This window comes from Bos taurus, chromosome Y, assembly GCF_002263795.3.
Source record: "Bos taurus isolate L1 Dominette 01449 registration number 42190680 breed Hereford chromosome Y, ARS-UCD2.0, whole genome shotgun sequence".
In the NCBI taxonomy this organism is placed as follows: Eukaryota; Metazoa; Chordata; class Mammalia; order Artiodactyla; family Bovidae; genus Bos; species Bos taurus.
The window spans coordinates 4,179,236-4,199,975 of record NC_082638.1 but is presented as its reverse complement, the minus strand read 5'-3'; the positions used below and the strand labels follow the sequence as shown (position 1 = coordinate 4,199,975).

At 44.6% G+C, this 20,740-nt stretch overlaps 1 long non-coding RNA gene across 1 annotated transcript in view; it reads left to right on the top strand.

Annotated features, from left to right (window-relative positions):
* The window catches only part of LOC100847628 (uncharacterized), a 146,502-nt gene that overhangs the window by 35,848 nt on the left and 89,914 nt on the right, over positions 1–20,740 (top strand). The window contains exons 2-3 of the long non-coding RNA XR_009493657.1: positions 10,764–10,968; positions 16,952–17,096. This is a non-coding gene — a long non-coding RNA (uncharacterized lncRNA). The remainder of the gene's footprint in view (positions 1–10,763; positions 10,969–16,951; positions 17,097–20,740) is intronic.

The window sequence follows — 20,740 nt, the reverse complement described above, 5'->3', positions numbered from 1 at the left end:
CACGGGATTCCCTGGAGGTTCAGATGGTAAAGAATCCGCCTGCAAAGCGGGAGACCTGGGTTCGATCCCTCGGTTGGGAAGATCCCATGGAAGAGGACATGGCAACCCACTCCAGTATTCTTGCCTAGAGAATCCCGTGGACAGAGGAGCCTGGCGGGTTACAGTCCACGGGGTCGCAAAGAGTCAGACATGGCTGAGTAACTTAGCACACAGGTAGCATACACATAACAGATTCATCTTTGTATATGTGATACATGTGTCAAAAAAGATGGGATCATCCCAAGATTATTATAACATCTCACTGAGAATTCAGCACAGATATCTATACATACTGATACATTAGCCCTTATTCTTTCTGAGTCCATCCTGAAATGGAAGAAAGAATGTAGCAGTGAAAAATCTTTGAAAAAAAAAAAGATACATAGAAGACCACCTTGGATAACTGAAGAGTAACTCTTTGGGGCATAATATAACATGTACATTTTCAGCTAAATTAATGAGGAAAATACTTTGCGTCTTTGGGAAGATGCTTGAATTGCAAAACAGCATGTTTTTTTAAGTTCAATATATATATATATATATATATATATATATACATTTAGTTATTTATTTTATTTTGATGGTGCTGGGCCTTCCTGGCTGCACATGGCCTTTGTCCAGTTCTGGCAAGCAGGAGGACTTCCCCCTAAATTGGGGTGTGCAGGTTTGCCACTGTTGCGGCTTCTCTCGTTGCAGAGCGTGGTCTCTGGAGCCTGCGGGCTCAGGAGCTGTGGCTCCCAGGCTTAGCTGCTCTCTGGCCTCTGGGATCTTCCTGGACCAGGGATGGAACCCATGTCCGTTGCTTTGGGAGGTGGATCCTTAACCACTGGACCACCAGGAAAGCCCCAAGGAGCAGCTCTGATAAAGAACCGTTTTCCTCCCCGCAAGCCAGCTTGGGATGAGTAACACAGTAAGCGTGTAGGAGTGACTTGGCCTTGGGCATCTTACCAGCCTTGAGGTCCAGTCGTGTAGTAGGCACTCGGGAAGCGTCAGCTCAGGAAGTGAAGGTACTTTAATAGTAAACGTCCATGCGGAAGCTGCAAGCTACCAAGGGCAAGCATACCGAGGCAACCTTGTGTAAAGAAGCAGGATCGCTGTCTCCTCTGAGTCCACGGAGCAGCAGGCTATCGGCTTCTTTTGCAGCGTCTCCTTCATCACAGCCTTAGGCAGTTGCCAATGGCAACCAGAGCTTCCCAATCCACATGCCGATGGCATTCCATCCTGAAAATCTCTTTCTGTGACTCACTGGCCCCACCTGCATCTATCATCCTTGGAGCAAGGGTTGTGAGATGATCAGACATGGTGCTCTAGGATGGAATAGAGGTCGCGCCGCTTGCCCCCAGGCTGACTCTGCTGGGCTCTTTCTTATAGGAGAAAAAAAAAACCAAAAACATAACTCGTTAGATTCACAATGTCTCATTTGGGGGTTGGAGAAGGCAATGGCACCCCACTCCAGTACTTTTGCCTAGAAAATCCCATGGATGGAGGAGCCTGGTAGGCTGCAGTCCATGGGGTCACAAAGAGTCGGACATGACTGAGCGACTTCACTTTCCCTTTTCGCTTTCATGCATTGGAGAAGGAAATGGCAACCGACTCCAGTGTTCTTGCCTGGAGAATCCCAGGGACCGGGGAGCCTGGTGGGCTGCCGTCTATGGGGTCGCACAGAGTTGCACACAATTGAAGCAAGTTAGCAGCAGCAGCAGCATTTGGGGTTAGTGGTCGTGTAACAGACGGGGGTGTAAGGAAGTTTGCAGATACAAGAATGTAGAGAGGTTTTCTGAAAGTGACTGTTCGTTCATGGTGGTCCCAAAAGAGAACTAGGGCCAGTTTTTTTTTTTTTTAATTAATTGTAATTTTTTATTTAAGGATCGTTGCTTTGCAATGTTGTGTTGGTCTCTGCTGTCCAATGAAGTAGATTGGCTGAACATATACATATATCCCCTTCCTCTTGAGTCTCCCTCCCACCCCCGATCCACCCCTCTGGGTCATCACAGAGCCCTGCACTGAGCCCTGTGCTATAGAGCAGCTTCCTACTCGCCGTCTATTTTACACACGGTCCTGTATATATGTCAGGGCTGCTTTCTCAGTTCATCCCACCCTGCCCTTCTCCCACCGCATCCACGTGTTCATTGCAGTGCTATCTCTAATAGCCAGGACCTGGAACCAACCTCAGTGTCCATCAACAGATGAGAGCACAAAGCAGATGTCCAGTTCAGTTCCGTCGCTCAGTCGTGTCCGACTCTTTGCGACCCCATGGACTGCAGCATGCCAGGCCTCCCTGTCCGTCACCAACTTCCGGAGCTTGCTCAAACTCATGTCCATCAAGTCGGTGATGCCATCCAACCATCTCATCCTCTGTCGTCTCCTTCTCCTCCCACCTTCAATCTTTCCCAGCATCAGGGTCTTTTCCAATGAGTCAGCTGTTTGCATCAGGTGGCCAAAGGATTAGAGCTCCAGTTTCAGCATCAGTGCTTCCAATGACTAGTCAGGACTGATCTCCTTTAGGATGTACATACATATGATGGAATATTTCTGAGCCACAAAAAAAAGAGTTAAATTGGGTCACTCACAGAGATGTGGGTGTCAAAGAGGGTGAATTAAGTCCAAAAGAGAAAAACAAAGGATGTGTATTAACACACCTACATGGAATCTGAATTCATGGTACATACCGAGAGGGCCAGATAGTTTTCATGGCTGGTCCAGAGATGTGTCCTTGTTGAGTTTCTTTCAGATGTCAATCATTTCAGATAAACTTAGTTCCTGGTCTTGTGCTTGAAATGCAGATTCTTGGAGATGCTCAGTCGACTGAACAGAGACTATTCTTAAAGATGAGAGGCCCTGGAATCCAAAATATGTAGGAAGCAGACTTTGGGGTTAAAAGCCCCAAAGACAGCCTTCATTTATAACAGTTAACAGGAATTCAGAGTTTCTCCTCCATTACCCTTTCTAGCTGAAGATTAAAAACACTAGAAAAACGCCTTTACTTCCCAGTGGTTTAATCATTACTTACTCAAAACATTTTTGCCTAAAAATAAAAAATTTTCGTAAGTGGAGATCTTTATTCAGAATTGAAAATACATATAATATGAAAAATCATAGTAAATTGTATGCAGTAGATCATAACGGATGTTGAGATACATCCCCTTATTTAGTCCTTAACGTAACCCTTTGTAGAAAACAGAACTTGGCGTGTTTCTGTTTATCATTCATCTGTCCGTATGCATCTGCTCCTCTCTGTCATCCATCCACCTAAATGTGTTTCTCTTTTTCTGTGCCCCCTCCCCCCGCCCCCTTCCCAATCATGTGAGAGGGAAAACGCGTTTCCCCTCCACTGTCTTACAATCTGTTTATAGAGGCTTGTGAATTAAACTGACAGAAGATGGATTAACAGGAGATAGGCAGGTTTCTTTACTGATGCTAATGTTTTTATGTGCATGAGGGTGTCACAGAAAGAAGGGAAAACCCAAAGACGTGATTATACGGGGGTCTGGGGTATGATTTATATACGACCTTAATGGAAGATGATGAATTAGTGGCTCAGCTGGTAAAAAACAAACAAACAAACAAACAAACAAACCCGAGACACAAGAGACGTGGATTCAATCAGTGGGTCAGGAAGATTCCTCTGGAGAAGGATATAGCAAGCCACTCCAGTATTCTTGCCTGGAGAATCCCACGGACAGAGGAGCCTGGCGGGCTACAGTGTACAAGGTCGCAAAGAGTCGGATATGACTGAGTGCCCAGGCAGGCATGCAGGACTGGACAAAGAAAGAGATACTTGGGCTCCCTCCCAGGGCTGGTGAACTGTAGGCTCCCTCCCAGGGCTGGAGAACTGTGGGCTCCCTCCCAGGGCTGGTGAACTGTGGGCTCCCTCACAGGGCTGGAGAACTGTGGGCTCCCTCCCAGGGCTGGTGAACTGTGGGCTCCCTCCCAGGGCTGGTGAACTGTGGGCTCCCTCCCAGGGCTGGAGAACTCTGGGCTCCCTCACAGGGCTGGTGAACTGTAGGCTCCCTCCCAGGGCTGGTAAACTGTAGGCAGAGACCTTGCAGTGGTGGTTCTTAGTAGCCAGTGCTAGTGAGTGCTAGTGAAGGGCTCTTTAGGAAGCTTGTTATGCAAGCTAAGAGTTGTTGGCCTCTTCTGGTATGGGAGAGGAGAATGCCTTTACAGATGGGAATTTATGTCACCTTCCCAAAGGGAAATTTATGCCCTGCTCTCTTGGTGGCTCAGATGGTAAAGCATCTGTCCACAATGCGGGAGACCCGGGTTCAATCCCCGGGTTGGGAAGACCCCCTGGAGAAGGAAATGGCAATCCACTCTAGTACTATTGCCTGGAAAATCCCATGGACAGAGGAGCCTGGTAAGCTACAGTCCATGGGGTCGCAAAGAGTCGGACATGACTGAGCGACTTCACTTTCACGTTCATGCCCTGCTCTCAGGCAGAAAGGGGTCAGGCAGAGACTTCTTCCAGCTTCTGATGCTTGATGCTCTGTTTCTTTCATCTCAAATTTATCCTTATGCCAAAGCAGCACGTTTGGGGGTGCATATAGTCTGATCTGTCTGCCCATTCATCCATCCATCCATTCATCCATCTACCCATGCATCCATATATCTCTCTATCCATCCATCCATCCATCCATCCATCCATCTATCCACTCATCCATCTGTCTGTCCGTCCATCATATCTATATATCTATCCGTCCATTCACCTACTTTACTCTATCGTCTGTCTGTGCATTTACGTATCCATCTATCAGTGAATTCAAAAGCTTTGGCTCCTACAAAATAGGTATATGCTTACAGATGCAAAATTACTATGGGGATGCTTGGATCCTGACTCTCACCGGATATAGCGAGACTTATTTCTATCACAAGTGTCTGCAGAACTGAGAACTTAACCCAATAGCGATTAGGTAAAAGAACTTGAAAAGTAAATCTTGTTTCCTGTCTCCTGTGCAGTGCGTCTTTGGTACATCACTTTTCCCTGTTATTTTGAATTTTTAGAATTAAGAAAGGTTTGCTTCCTCGGGCTTTAGGGATATGGTGACAAGAACCGCTCAGTCGTGACTCTTTGCAACCCCATGGACTGCACAGTCCATGGAATTCTCCCCGCCAGAATCCTGGAGTGGGTAGCCTTTCCCTTCTCCAGGGCATCTTCCCAACCCAAGGATTGAACCCAGGTCTCCCAAATTGCAGGCAGACTCTTTACCAGCTGAGCCACACGGAGAGCCCAAGAATACTGGAGTGGGTATCCATTCCCTTCTTCAGTGGATCTCCCTGACCCAGGAATCAGACTGGGGTCTCCTGCACTGCAGGTGGATTCTTTACCAGCTGAGCTATCTGGGAAGCCCACAGTGACATGAACGCATCAAGATCAACTTCTCATCTTTCACTTGTTCCTGGGCCACAGTTTCCCCTTCTCCCAAAGAGAGAGGAACACAGAGATACTCAGAAGGAGAAGGAGTGCATGACGCATGATATATATTGTACCAAAGTGTGGACCAATGGAACCACAGAGTCGCTCAGCCATGCCCTTGACAAATAGCGTGTAGCTCTAAGAAGAAGCTGTGAGTGCCCGTTGTGTTTTAAACCCCCCATTCCTGGAAACCTACTTTCTCAGCTCAGCTTTTACTCTGTGGCTCCTGCTCGGCTCCCTGTGAGCAGATCATGCAAGTCACCAGGGCACAGCGGCTCGTCCAACCTTTTCTGCCTTGCCAACTCCGCTGTCTTGACCCACTTCTCGGCCCTGAGGTTGAAAATAGCTCTGCCCCATTTGATGCAGAAGAAAGGCGTGCTAGGCGCTCTGGAGAAGAGGACAACGCTTATGCAATAAGATGTATGTTCCACTTCTTTCTCCATCCACCTAGCAGTGGTGTCCTGGGTCACGTGAGTGGAACATCAACTTTGTACTCAACATACGTAGCACATTATTGCTGTCTCTGTGAGACACAGTGCTGATGCTCCTTTATGGTGAGCATGACTTGCTCATGTCCTGAGACAAATGTCATCATCCCTCTTTGTGGTAAGAACTATTTTTCCCCGCTAAGGGAAATTTCTGGCTAAAACCCTCTTGTTGGTTTTGAGTGAATTATTTTTTTTTTTACTAAGTAGGGACTTCCCTGGTGGGCCACTGCCTTATAATCTCCTGTTCCTTGAATGCTGCCAGCGCAGAGGGCCTGCATTGCATCCTTGGTCAGGAAACTGGATCCCACATGCCACAGCTAAGAGTTTCCATGCTGTAACTAAAGACCTCACCACAGAGATCAAAGATTCTGCAGGCCACAAGTAAGATCTGGCACAAGCCACATAAATAAATGTTTTAAAAAAAAAAAGAAAAGAAGAGGTGGAAATAATGTTCGTCTTTACTGATTTCACAAAGACAGTTTGAGCTTGAAAAGAGCATTGGGTGTGAAACCGTTTTCCCATGGTTCAAAACCACATTGACTCATATTATTGACACTTGATGCGCGGGGTTAAGTGGAAAGCCCTCAGGCATCTTAGCGTTTGAACGTCAGTCTGTTCAGACATCCCGCCACACTCCACAGGGGTTTCCCTGGTGGCTCAGTTGGTAAAGAATCCGACTGCAATGTGAGAGGCTCGGCTTCGATCCCAGAGTCAGAAAGATCTCCTGGAGAAGGGCATGGCAACCCACTCCAGTGAAGAATCCCATGGACAGAGGAGCCTGGTGGGCTACTGTCCAGGTGGAAAAGTGTCAGACAAGACTCAGCAGCTCAGCAGGAGCATGAATGAATACCACACTCCACGGTTGAAGTCTATTCAGGAGAGTCTTGCCACAGAAAGTATGGTCCAAACATGGACAAGCTTCTAGCATCCCTGGAGAGAGAGCACTGGAGATGCTCTCAGGTTCTGCCCGAAAGCTGCTGAATCCAAATGCTCCTTGCAGTGACATCTCCAGGGACTCAAGGCACAGGAGAGTTTGAGAAGCCCAGAACACACTGTCTCCACGGAATGAATTCCTCCCTTGCCTGCACGTGGTGCTGACCGTGAGGATATTTCCTGGGTGTTGAGAGGACACAGAAAGTGTTTAAAAGCGTTATCACTTCCCCAGGCACTCAGCCTTTTTCGGGGTGTGCGTATGTGTATTAGTCACTCAGTCGTGTCCAACTCTTTGCAACCCCATGGACTGTAGCTCACCAGGCTCCTCTGTCCATGGGCTTCTCCAGACAAGAATACTAGAGTGGGTTGGCATTCCCTTCCCCAGGGGATCTTCCCAACCCAGTGATCAAACCCAGGTCTCCCGCATTGCAGGCAGATTCTTTACCAGCTGAGCCACCAGGGAAGCCCAGATGGGAGCCCTTGGGAATCTTATGAAGCCTATGAACTTGCTTGCCATCATTCTCCATGCAAGATTACTGGAGTGGGTTGCCAGTCCCTTCTCCAGGGGACCTTCCCTACCCAGCAATTGAACCAGGGTTTCCCACATTGCAGGAAGATTCTTTACTATCTGAGCCATTTAAATGTGATCAATTCAGGACTCTTGAGAGTTCCTTGAACAACAAGGATATCAAACCAGTCAGTCTTGCAGGAAATCAATCCTGAATATTCATTGGAAGGACTGATGCTGAAGCTGAAACTCCAATCCTTTGGCCACCTGATGCAAAGAACTGACTCATTGGAAAAGACTCTGATGCTGGGAAAGATTGAGGGCAGGAGGAGAAGGCAGCAACAGAGGATGAGATGGTTGGATGGCATCACCGACTTAATGGACATGAGTTTGAGCAAACTCCGGAAGATGGTGAAGGACAGGGAAACCTTGAAGTCCATGGGGTCACAAAGAGTCAGACACAACTGAGCGACTGAACAGCAGCAACAAATTCAGTTGAACCATGGGCTTTGTTCTTTGCATCTCAGGGTCAAGTAAGCAAGGTGATGATTTGTATGCTGAATTGAGACTTTTGCTCACTTTCTCATAAGACTTATCCAAACTGTCAACACTTAGATGGAGTGAGCTGGTGGAATTCTTGAGGGTAGATTTGCAAGCAAAGTGAAAATTGTCAAGAATGGTTAAAAGCATGCAGAGAAAAAAAAAAATAGCATTTTCCCTGAAGGTCTTTGGGCTTATAGGGCACAAAAATGTCTGTCAGTAAAACCTCACCAAGGTTTAAATGAAAACATAGTCATTTTCAGTGTTTATGTGTTTAAAGCAAAAGTTTAAAATTTCCTTTTCAGAACCCATTGCTTTTGTCCTGGGAAAATATAGCCTAATTATACATCACTTAGACATGGTGAATTTGATGACGGCCTATTTGAGCGTTCAGAATCTTTGTTCAGAATTCTGGGCCATCACTTTGACAATTTTCTCCCGATGAAGAATCCATTTACAGTTATTTATCTGGGCACCGTAAGCACATCTACTGCCTTGAAAGCGAAAGAGAGAATTTATACTTTCCACACATACACGCGCCAGAAATGCCTTCAAGATTAGATAAAAGAGAAATTGCATTAAACCACAGAAGCTCTTTGCAGGGTGTTCTTAACTGAAGCAGGCTAGAGAAAGGAAATGTGTGACGTCTCCACTGTCTTCCCGTCATTCCTTTCTTAAAATTTTTGTTTTGGGTGGGAGTGCAGTTGATTTATAGTGCTGTGTTGGTTTCAGGGGTGTGGCCAAGTGAATCAGTTTATACACATACATACATTCACTCTTTTTTAAGATTGCTTTCCCATATAGGTCATGACAAAGTGTTGAGTGCCCTGTGCTATACAGTAGATCCTGTTTCTTTTTTTTTTTTAATATTGAATCAAATCATCAGCCTAAGTCAAGGACCTCAGATATGCAGATGACACCACCCTTATGGCAGAAAGGGAAGAAGAACTAAAGAGCCTCTTGATGGAAGTGAAAGAGGAGAGTGAAAAAGTTGGCTTAAAGCTCAACATTCAGAAAACTAAGATCATGGCATCCGGTCCCATCACTTCATGGGAAATAGATGGGGAAACAGTGTCAGACTTTATTTTTTTTTTGGCTCCAAAATCACTGCAGATGGTGATTGCAGCTATGAAATTAAAAGACGCTTACTCCTTAGAAGGAAAGTTATGACCAACTTAGACAGCATATTAAAAAACAGAGACATTACTTTGCCAACAAAGGTCCATCTAGTCAAGGCTATGGTTTTTCCAGTGGTCATGTATGGATGTCAGTGTTGGACTGTGAAGAAAGCTGAGTGCAGAAGAACTCATGATTTTGAACTGTGATGTTGGAGAAGACTCTTGAGAGTCCCTTGGACTGGAAGGACATTCAACCAGTCCATCCTAAAGGAGGCCAGTCCTGGGTGTTCATTGGAAGGACTGATGCTGAAGCTGAAACTCCAATACTTAGGCCACCTGATGTGAAGAGCTGACTCATTGGAAAAGACCCTGATGCTGGGAAAGATTGAGGGCAGGAGAAGGTGACGACAGAGGAAGAAATGGCTGGATGGCATCATCAACTCAAAGGACATGGGTTTGGGTAGACTCTGGGAGTTGGTGATGGACAGGGAGGCCTGGTGTGCTGTGATTCATGGGGTCGCAAAGAGTCGGACACGACTGAGCGACTGAACTGAAGTCAAGGAAGTCAGAAAGAGACAAAGCTGCCATATGATATTCTTTGCATGTGGACTCTGAAATATGGCTATTCCCTTCATTCCAAGTGTTAGCACTATCAACCACATGCCCCTCCTTCCAAACATCCTCAAGGCATTTGCCTGTCCTTTCACAGACCAACATGACAGTCCGGAGTCTTGTGAACAGTACAAGATGCCAGGATTCCTGGGGGGAAAAAATCCCTGTGCCTTTTGACCTATCAAGTCCAGAAAGAAACTGAGCCCCCACTATGGGGTCTAAGTATGCTGTCTCCTTGAAGGCAGCGAAATGGAATGAAACGTGGCATGTTAGTCGCTCAGTCATGTCCGACTCTTTGTGACCCCATGGACTGTTAGTAGAAAAACACAAACCTTTTGGCCAACCGAATACATATGAAAAATATGCAATGCTTATGGCATATATACTCTGTACATATATGCTACATATATACATTACAAAGATAATTTTTTGTTTTTATTAAAGAGAATATTTTTGATGTACTTTTGAAACATTATATGGATTAAAACAATGGTGATATACATTATACCCGTGTATATTACATATACATTATATGTATATAATGCATTACATATGCATTGATATATACATCACCATTGCTTAATTCATATGTTATAAATAAGTACATCTAAAATACGCTCTTCGTTTTACTTATACATATATATGAGAATAGGGCTTCCCAGATGGCTCAGCAGAAAAAGAATCTACCTGCCAATGCAGGGGACGTGGATTTGATCCCTGGGTCAGAAAGATCCCCTGGAGGAGGAAATGGCAACCCACTCCAGTATTCTGGCCTGGAGAATCCCATGGACAGAGGAGCCTGGTGGGCTACAGTCCATAGGGTCACAAAAGAGTAGGGAAAACGTTAGGGACTGAACAACAACAAAATATGTAACTCTTATACATGAATTTATATATATGTATACATACCCTGCCCCACACATAAAGTGTAGCTAACATAAACTGCTTTGTAATTTATATGTGTATTACAGAGCAGCATATATCAGCAGCATATATCATACAGTTTCATAATATCATAGGGATTAAAACCATCACCGATCATGATTTTTCTGTAGGTTTATAGTTCTATTTCGTGAGTTGTTTCTGTAACTTGTTTTTTTTTTTTTTGCTAGTTCTGCTGAAACGAATGAATCTCTGAAATGATTCTGACATCTCACCTTTGAACCTGTCTCCCGGAGCAATTCAAAATAGCGTGGCAGAGTCTCCACACAGTCCTGATTCTCCTATTCAACACACAACCTGTTCTCTGCAGCACCAAATCAGAGATGCTTCAAACAAATATTGCCTGTTGAAGAACAGAGAATCAGAAATTGATTGGTATGCAATTACGTGTCAGGGAATAAAATATATTACAGTAGATTTGCAAAGCATGGTGTTTTTCTAGACGCGTGCTCGCTGCATTTTAAAAAACCGTGAGGCTGTCATGATATGGAATTTATAAAATGTGATACTTATTTCTGGTAAATAATCTACTGCTCTGTTTTTCGCGTGAATATGCTTAAGAGGTGAAAGGCCAACCTCATATTTGTATGGAGCAGTTGCTGTTGGAAATTTTTCTTTTTTCCCCCTCTGTGCTTGAAGACAGAGAGGTTTAGTATGTAGAGAAGACGCCATACAACTTAGGGGCAGGCAGATTTGGTATTCAGTTCTCTTTCTTCCTCATTGCCTGGGTGATCTTAGGTGATTTATTTACCTTTGTAATCCCCTTGTGTACCTCAAAAATGGAGACAGGCATATAAACCCTCCTGGTCAAGGTACAAATTCCTGGCACCACCTTCGTATATCTTCATACGTAGCACTGCATATGCATTAGCTATATGTATACATATACGAACTTCCCTGGTGGCTCAGACAGTAAAGCATCTGTCTACAATGCGGGAGACCCGGGTTCGAGCCCTGAGTTGGGAAGATCCCCTGGAGAAGGAAATGGCAATCCACTCCAGTACTATTGCCTGGAAAATCCCATGGACAGAGGAGCCTGGTAGGCTACAGTCTATGGGGTTGCAAAGAGTTGGACACGACTGAAAATATATATATGCACATACATATAAAATACACACATGTTATATATATATGTACATTTTGTGTGTGTGTGTGATATACTATACATAGTGGGTGTATGGCTAAGTGGGCAACACAAATTCGGTGTCATTTAAATTTAGTTTCTCTGCTATAAGTTAGAGTCATCCACTCAGCAGGTAAAGCAGTTAGTCAGCCAGTTTAGTTGCTCAATCGCGTCTGACCCTTTGCGACCCCATGGACGGCAGCACGCCAGGCCTCCCTGTCCATCACCAACTCCTGGAGCTTGCTCACTCAGGCCCATGAAGTCGGTGATGCCGTCCACCCATCTCATCCTCTGTCTTCTAGGAACTGGAAGGACAAATGGTCACGGGGCCAGAGGAGTTAAGGATGTGAGTGACAGACGAGGTGAAGACCATGGAGACACTCTAAAGGCCGATTAACGGGGCCATCTTGACTTGACATCAGGGCTCACCACGTGGAAAATGACGGCCCACGTCATCCGTTTTCTGCATTTTTCGGCATAGTCACATTTTTTCCGTAAATGTCCCAATTTGCAAATGTTGGCAACTGACTCGGTTAAAGGAGAGCATTTGTATGTGATACCAGCACACGGGGAATTGCAGCAGAAACACCATTCCTTTGAGCAAGAGATGGCTCACAAGCTACTTGGTTTTGATTGTTAATCTTCCTCCACCATTCGGATGGGGGTGGAACCCACCACGGAGCTTGTTAGAAGGGCACTTCTCAGAACACCCCCTTGTCCCACGGAACGGGGAACCCTGGGGTTGAGGCACAGCATTGGCCTTTTAACAACCCGAAGACCTCACTGCCAATGCAGGGAGTGTGGCTTCAGTATCTGGTCAGGGAGCTAGGATGCCACATGCTGGGCAGTGCGGCCAAAATATTAAAAAAAACATAAATCAAAAAAATAAATTTTTAACAAACCCTGTAGGTCAAAATCTATAACCTAAGCCCAGTGGGCCAGATCTGAACCACCGTCTCCCTCTTCACAGCCATAAACTAAAAATGGATCTTCTGTTTTTAAATGGCAGGGAAAACAGATAAAATCAGAAGAATCATATTTTTTTTTGTAATTGTAACAGAATATTGCATTGAAATATTTGATAAGGCCAGGAAACAACAACAAAACTGGAAGTGGAAAATCTGTCACTTCTACTTGATACTGCTAAAGCTCATATTTATAACACCCAGCTCTCCATTTTTTAAACAATGGCTTTACTTCCTGACTGCTTCCTTCCCGAAACACATATGTTTCTTTCTCTATTTCCAATCCAGTGGGTTATATAAATTCCCAAAGTGAAAAGAACCTGGAAAAGCCAGAATTTCCACAGAGAAAACCTTGTAACTGAGGGATCCATTGAGAACACACTGGAACAGGATATCCCGTATTCCAAGTGTTTTTTATTCTCTCCGTCAGATAAAAGTGGGAAATTCCAGCCAACTGCCTGAAAAATCACCTCTGTCGGCCAGCAGCCTTGAAACAGATTTTAAATTGGGTTGATGCACAAAAAGCCCTTGAGATTTAAATGTGTATGATTCTTTGAAAGCTATACATATACCAGAGGAATTTCTCCAGAGTAGGGTGTGACAGATAAGACACACTCCAGCACTTCTCTGTCAACCTTTTCGTCATATTCTGAAGAGTCTGGCTTGCAGGTGCAAACGCAGCCTTACGTGGGAGGCATGTATCAGTCCTATGTGTTCAGCACATCTATAAACACAATAGGATTCCAGGTGGCTCAGTGGTAAAGAATCCGCCTGCCAATTCAGGAGCCACAGGGGTTGTGGGTTCGATCCCTGAGTCTGGAAGATCCCTCTGAGGAGGAAATGGCAACTCACTCCAGTGTTCTTGCCTGGAGAGCCTCATGGACAGAGGAGCCTGGCGGGCTACAGTCTGTGGGGTTCCAAAGAGTTGGGTACAAGTGAGCGGCTGAGCACAGAGCAGATAAACATAACAGTAACCAACCTTGTTAAACTGTCACTTAGAGGGTAGGTCTGAATATACATAAAGGAAGAAAAATCTCTTATCCCACTTCCTCATTTATCGTTTTCTGAGTCACCACACATCAGTTCTCAAGCCTTAATAGAGACTTTTATTATTAGTCAGAGCAGAAAGTCGGTCAGTTTCTTTATGATGGGAAAACTATTTTCAAAAACCTAAGATTGTTCATGGGGTCGCAAAGAGTCGGAGACGACTGAACGACTGAACTGAACTGAAGATTGTTTTGCTGCCCAATTTAAAAAAAACACATTTCGCAAGACTTAATGCTTTCGTGGATGGAACCCAGGACTGATGTTGAAAAGCAGTGGTAATCTTGAATTAATAATTAACGTTTTCTTTGCCCTGTTTTATCCCTTTTTATTACATAAAGAATATAATGCTTCTCTTCGTCTTGTCTTCATTAAAAAGCCATATTGCATTGCAACAAAAACCTATGGAAATTATCAGGCTCTGAAAAGAACGTGGTGCAAGAGATGCCCAAATTGAATATGTAGAATGTAGAATCATGATTCGTTTTACATTTGCCGGATATAAACCTATGAAGAAGACATATCTTCAGCTTAAAATAAATTCAACTAATTTAACATTTGTAATGCCGTTCTTTACAAAGTCTTTCTTCATTTGTGTGAACAAAGTGGGCTGCTGTCAAACTCTTTATGGGAGGCTTGTTCACCTTTGGAGGCAGAGTTACTAAGCAGTAATCAAGGAATTGGAAAGCAATTCATGAATTGCCTGCCAGCGATAACAAACTACAGAGTTTATTGGGTTGCAGCTGTGTTCACTACTGTAATAGCTCTTATTCATATTATTCAGGCTCTTATAGGATGAATGATTCCGTCCTTCCCACATAGCACTGTGTTGCAGGATTTCACAATCTGCCCATTTTAGAAGTAACCTAAAATTATCTCTCCTTTTCTCCAACTTCTCTTTTTGATGCCTTCTTTTTTTCCCTACCTTAATAGGTACATAGTAAAATATTTGTTCCTTTGAAGTAGTATTTTATTCCTAATAAAATTTTAAAATGAGGTGAATTTCACAAGTCGATTGTACTAAATTAACAAGGATAGATATTGGTTCCACTTGTAAAGTAGATTTTAATTTTATTATAGGGCAGAGCCTTGAGAAAAAGGAATTAAATTTGTTTAGTTTAAATGCGAAGCAAAAGCAAGACTGATTTAATTTAAAATAAAAGAGTTGAGGGTCATTGTAGTTTAATCAAAATACTATGTGATTGAAGTTATACTTGCAGCAACATCTGCCTAGCTGTCTTCAGACAATCAATCCTGTTGACAACAGAGACAAGCAAAGAGATCAAATACATCAGAAAACCATCAGGAGTGTCAGAATTTTCAAAGCTGTCTTAATGGGATGCAAAACTCTGCTGATAAAGGAAAAGACTGGTAAACCAGTAAGGTGTTCTGATCACAAAAGACACCATCAAGAGAGTAAAAAGGCAAGCCACGGACTAGGAGATGATATTTACAGCATTTTGAAGTCGTAAATGTGTTGTATCCTCAATATAGAAAATATTCCTAAAAAAATCAATAAATAAGGACTAACAAGGCAGTTGAAAAGTGGACAAGAGGTTTGAACTAGCAACTCACACTTTGGACATCCAAATGCCTAATGCAGCCATGAAAATGATACTCAGGCTCAATCAACATCAGGAAAACTTACCTTAAAGCTATAATGAGAGACATCCACCTAGGCACCACAACGGCTAGCATAGACAGGCTGACGTCAGAAAGTGCCGGCGAAAATACAGAGCAAGTAGAACTCACTGGTAACACTTTTAGGAGGAGTTCTGAATCAGTGCAAGCTTTGGGGAAACTGGTCTTATCTGTGAAAACTGACTGTAGGTAGGTATATACGTGACCCCGTTCTTGACATCAATGTGTACTTAATCACTTTAAAAGATTGATTCCAGAATGTTCATAGTATCACTGTTCATTAAAGCCAACACGAGGAAAGAAGCCAAATAGTGTCAACAGTCGAATGAATGAATGTTCTGAACCGTACTTAGTCGTTCAGTCGTGTCCGACTCTTTGTGATCCCATGGACTGTAGCCCGCCAGGCTCCTCTGTCCATGGGATTCTCCAGGCAAGAATCCTGGAGTGGGTTGCCATGCCTTCCTCCAGGAGAATGAATGAATACATTGACATATATTCATGTAAGAGAATATTGCATGGAACTGCACCATGAATGAGCCACTCCATGCAACAACATTAACAGATCTTATAATATTACATGAAATAAGCTAGATGGGGTAATAAATGGGCTTCCCTGATGGCGTGGCAGGTAAAGCATCAGTCACTTCAGTTGCTCAATCATGTCTGACCCTTTGTGACCCCATGGACTGCGGCAGGCCAGGCCTCCCTGTCCATCACCAATTCCCAGAGTCTACTCAAACTCATGTCCATTGAGTCAGTGATGCCATCCAACCATCTCATCCTCTGTCGGCCTCCTTCTTCCGCCTTCAATCTTCCCCAGCATCAGGGTTTTTTCCAGTGAGTCAGTTCTTCGCATCAGTGGCCAAAGTATTGGAGTTTCAGCTTCAGCATCAGTCCTTCCAGTGAATATTCAGGACTGATTTCCTTTAGGATGGACTGGTTGGATCTCTTTGCAGTTCAAGGGACTCTCAAGAGTCTTCTCCAACACCACAGTTCAAAAGCATCAATTCTTCAGTGCTCAGTTTTCTTTATGGTCTAACTCTCAAATTGATACATGACTACTGAAAAAACCATAGCTTTGACTATATTCACCTTTATTGGCAATGTAATGTCTCTGCTTTTTAATATGCTGTCTAGGTTTATCATAGCTTTTCTTCAAGGAGCAAGTGTGTTTTAATTTCATGGCTGCAGGAGGCATGGATTTGATCCCTGGATGGGGAATATCCTCTGGAGATGGAAATGGAAACCTACTCCAGTATTCTTGCCTGAAAAATTCCATGGGCAGAGGAGCTTTGTGGGCGACAGTTCATGGGGTCACAAAGAGTCGGACACCACTAAGCGACTGAACAGGCAGAGTATCCATGGAAATAAATGTTGTACGATTCCATTTATGCAGAGTTTAGAAACAGGCAAAGGGAATCTATGGTATTCAAATGTAGGGAGCAGTTGTTTTTGGCCTGGGGAGTGGTAATTATCGGGAGGTCTTTGGAAGATGCTCCTCAGATGTAGGTCATGTTTGGTTTTTTAGCATCGATGGTGATGACATGTCTGTGTTCACATTGACATCATTCATTCGCCCACACAGTCATGATCTGTGCAGCTTTCTTCAATACATCATCCGTCAGCCAGAAGTTTATTGACTTCTCAAAACCCCTTGATGAAGACATCTACATCTTCGATCAAAGGACTGGCTTTGAATTAAATCAACTCTAGTCTGTCGTGAAACAAAGGTAAACCGAAATCTCTATGAGATTTATTTTCTCTTCATTTTCCACCCCCACCCCCATCTCTTTCTTTCCTGCCCACTGGGGTTTTCTCTTCCCTTTTAGCAGCAGCCAGCATTACGAGGGTAGAATGTACCATTTTCCAGAGGCTGTTTGCCATGTCACCTGATTTTCAGCTCATTTCTGTCCTCATGAAAATGGGTGACACTTGGTGTGCAGAGAGATTTTCAACTAATGTGCGTAGAAGACTTGAGATGTGTACATACACTCTGTTCTCCCTTGGCTGGCTTCAGTAACGGAGATGTTTTTTCATAATTCGGTACTTTTTAAAAATTTTTACTCTTAATCAAGAAGGGTGTCTGAAACTCACTGACTCTTTCCTTGGTATGAATACTAAAGGGGGAAAAAAAATAGGGCTAGTATTTAAGCTCTTTTCACAGTGTCTGATGCAATCAATTCCCTCTGGGGAGTCCTGATGTTGAAAAGTTGCCACTGAATGGACTCACTCAGGCCTCTCTGAGACTGCCTTCTGCACGCTTACTCTCCTCACTCATCAGGTTATTTCTGATTGAAATGGTTGTTTGTGAACCACTCCACCACACACCCCATTCTGTTTATTCCTTCCCCAGTGAGTCTTACAATTAACCCCACATTTCGGCATGGATTCGAGACCACGTAGGACAAAACACTTTGAAAAGCTATGTGAATGAATATATTTATTTTTCTTAAATAGACTAAAAATCTAATCAGCCAGCCACCTTTGGTTTTCTGCATCTTAAACTCTGTCTGTGCTTTTCTCTGAGGTAGTCAGGCTTCTGAAGCCACATACGTTATTTTTCAATAAGGAGATCAATAGTAAGTGTTTATAATTTCTCACGGAGAAGGCAATGGCACCCCACTCCAGTACTCTTGCCTGGAAAATCCCATGGATGGAGGAGCCTGGAAGGCTGCAGTCCATGGGGTCGCTGAGGGTCGGACACGACTGAGCGACTTCACTTTCACTTTTCACTTTCATGCATTGGAGAAGGAAATGGAAATCCACTCCAATGTTCTTGCCTGGAGAATCCCAGGGATGGGGGAGCCTGGTGGGCTGCTGTCTATGGGGTTGCACAGAGTCGGACACGACTGAAGTGACTTTGCATACTTTCTAAAATGGTAGCGGAAAGATATTAGAGATAATTTTGTAAAAGATAGAGATTGCCCCAGAAACAGCCATTCCGCTAGAAATAGCCAGCAAAGACTTGAGAAATGGAGGTTTTTCTTATGATACGTTGCCAGGGACGTGAGAGACAATGGCGTTTTCATGGCTACTGAATGGCTGTATTTTCTAAAAGCTCTTGAAACTGGTTTATCAATTATAAGTATTAGTTGCTCATTCATGTCTGACTCTTGGTGGCTCCATGGACTATAGCCTACCAGGCTCCTCTCTCCATGGGATTCTCCAGGCAAGAATACTGGAGTGGGTTGACATTTCCTTCTGCAGGGGATCTTCCCGACCCAGGGATCAAACCTGCATCTCCTGCATTGGCAGGCAGTTTCTTTAACTGTCTAAGCCACAGGTGTTGTTAAATCCAAGTGCTGAGAATCATAAAAAAAAAAAAAAATGGGTCACCATTTTCAACTGGGAAACTCAGCCATCTGTAGGAAATAACACACCTCTTCTGACTTCAGTTACAAATAAAAATGCACACAACTACATATTCTGGAGAAAGCCAAACGTTTTTTTCGGGTTCAATTTCCTTGTCTTTAAAATAGGGGTTGCAGTACTTGTACCTGTAAGACTGTGATCAAAATTAATACAGATAAATGAAAGCATCATCTTTATTGTTCAAGTGGCTTGGCTTTCTCCAGTGGTTACAAGAAGACAGGGCTTTCTCTTAGGCCTGCCACCGTCTCCCCAACTCTGTCCACAGTCACTTGGTCATGCCTGACTCTTTGGGACCCCACGGACTGTAGTCTGTGAGGCTCTTCTGTCCATGTGATTCTCCAGGCAAGAAGACTGCAGTGGGTTACCATGCCCTCCTCCAGGGGATCTTCCCTACCCGGGGATCGAATCCTTGTCTCTTGCATTGGCAGGCTGGTTCTTTACCACTGAGCCACTTGGGAAGTCTGCATAGCTTCTCCTCTTCACCCCAACAGGCAGAGACCCCAAAACGATGATGGTTTGTCATCTCCATCATTTGCCACCTGAAGTCGTTTACCCAGAATGACAAGCAGCATCCTTGTCGCTGGCATCAAACACTTCCCTACACACCAGAGGGCACTTTGGGAAAACAGGAAAGTGAGCCAATGAGAGTGGTTACCAAGAGTGCGGCCAGGCTGAGCATAGTAAATGATTTTTATCCAGGGATTTGCGAGAGCTGTAGGCAGCTGCTGCTGGCAGTGGTGTCACAGGAATAAAGCAAGGAACTTGCCAAAAGAGAGTTTTCCAGCAGGGGGAAAAAAAAAAGGTCTGCACTCAGGGAATTGCAGTAGAGGGGAGGTAACTTGTTCTAGAAAGCAAGGCTTTGTGGCCACGAAAATGACAAGAACAATGTAGAAAATGTGTAGATACCACGGCCTGCGAAGAGACTGCAGGGCTGTCTTTCACACTGACGGCTCCGTTTACTGTCTTTCCATTCCTATCACACTCACATTTCTGTTTACTTCCTTTCTGTCTGGTGGCTCAGAGGTAAAGCGTCTGCCTGCAATGCAGGAGACCAGGGTTCGATCCCTGGGTCGGGAAGATCCCCCTGGAGAAGGAAATGGCAACCCACTCCAGTATTCTTGCCTGCAGAATCCCGTGGACAGAGGAGCCTGGTGGGCTGCTGCTGCTGCTAAGTCACCTCAGTTGTGTCCAACTCTGTGTGACCCCATAGACGGGGCAGCCTGGTGGGAGAATCCCGTCCCTGGGATTCTCCAGGCAAGAACACTGGAGTGGGTTGCCATTTCCTTCTCCAATGCATGAAAGTGAAAAGTGAAAGTAAAGTTGCTCAGTCGTGTCCAACTCTTAGCGGCCCCATGGACTGCAGCCTACCAGGCTCCTCCGTCCATGGGATTTTCCAGGCAAGAGTACTGGAGTGGGATGCCATTGCCTTCTCCAGCCTGGTGGGCTACAGACTCACAAAGAGTCGGACACGACTGAGCGACTGCACTATCCCTTTCCTCACAGACACACAGACAGGTCTCTGATACAACATGATTCTCTTTCCAGGCTCACTTCCTCACGTCAGTATTTCTAACTCTAGCTCGAACATCATTTCCAATGCCTCGCCGTCATGTTCTCGGTGACCTGTTTTGTTCTCTTAATTTCTTTCTCTGTGGCCATCTGCTTGCTCTCTGTGCCCATCCATTCTGTCCGTGGGTGGATTTGCCATGGCGTTCCTGTGAAAGATAACGAATTGAGACATTGACATGAGACAGGCTTTGACGTGAGATAGATGTCTTCATGAGACTCTTGTTTACCGGGTTGAAAAGTAGAAGCTGTCATTCCATGGAAAGAAGGAAGCCAGGAGAACGGCTTGTGCTAGTCTCCAGCTGGGGATTTGTGCAGAAGGCATGGGTTGCACATGTGCACAAGCCAGGACCCTGCTCTGGGAAGGGCAGGAAGGTCTGGTCTGTGGCTCAGTGGTGCTGCTCCCTGTCCTGCCTGGGGTCCCCAGGGCTCTCTG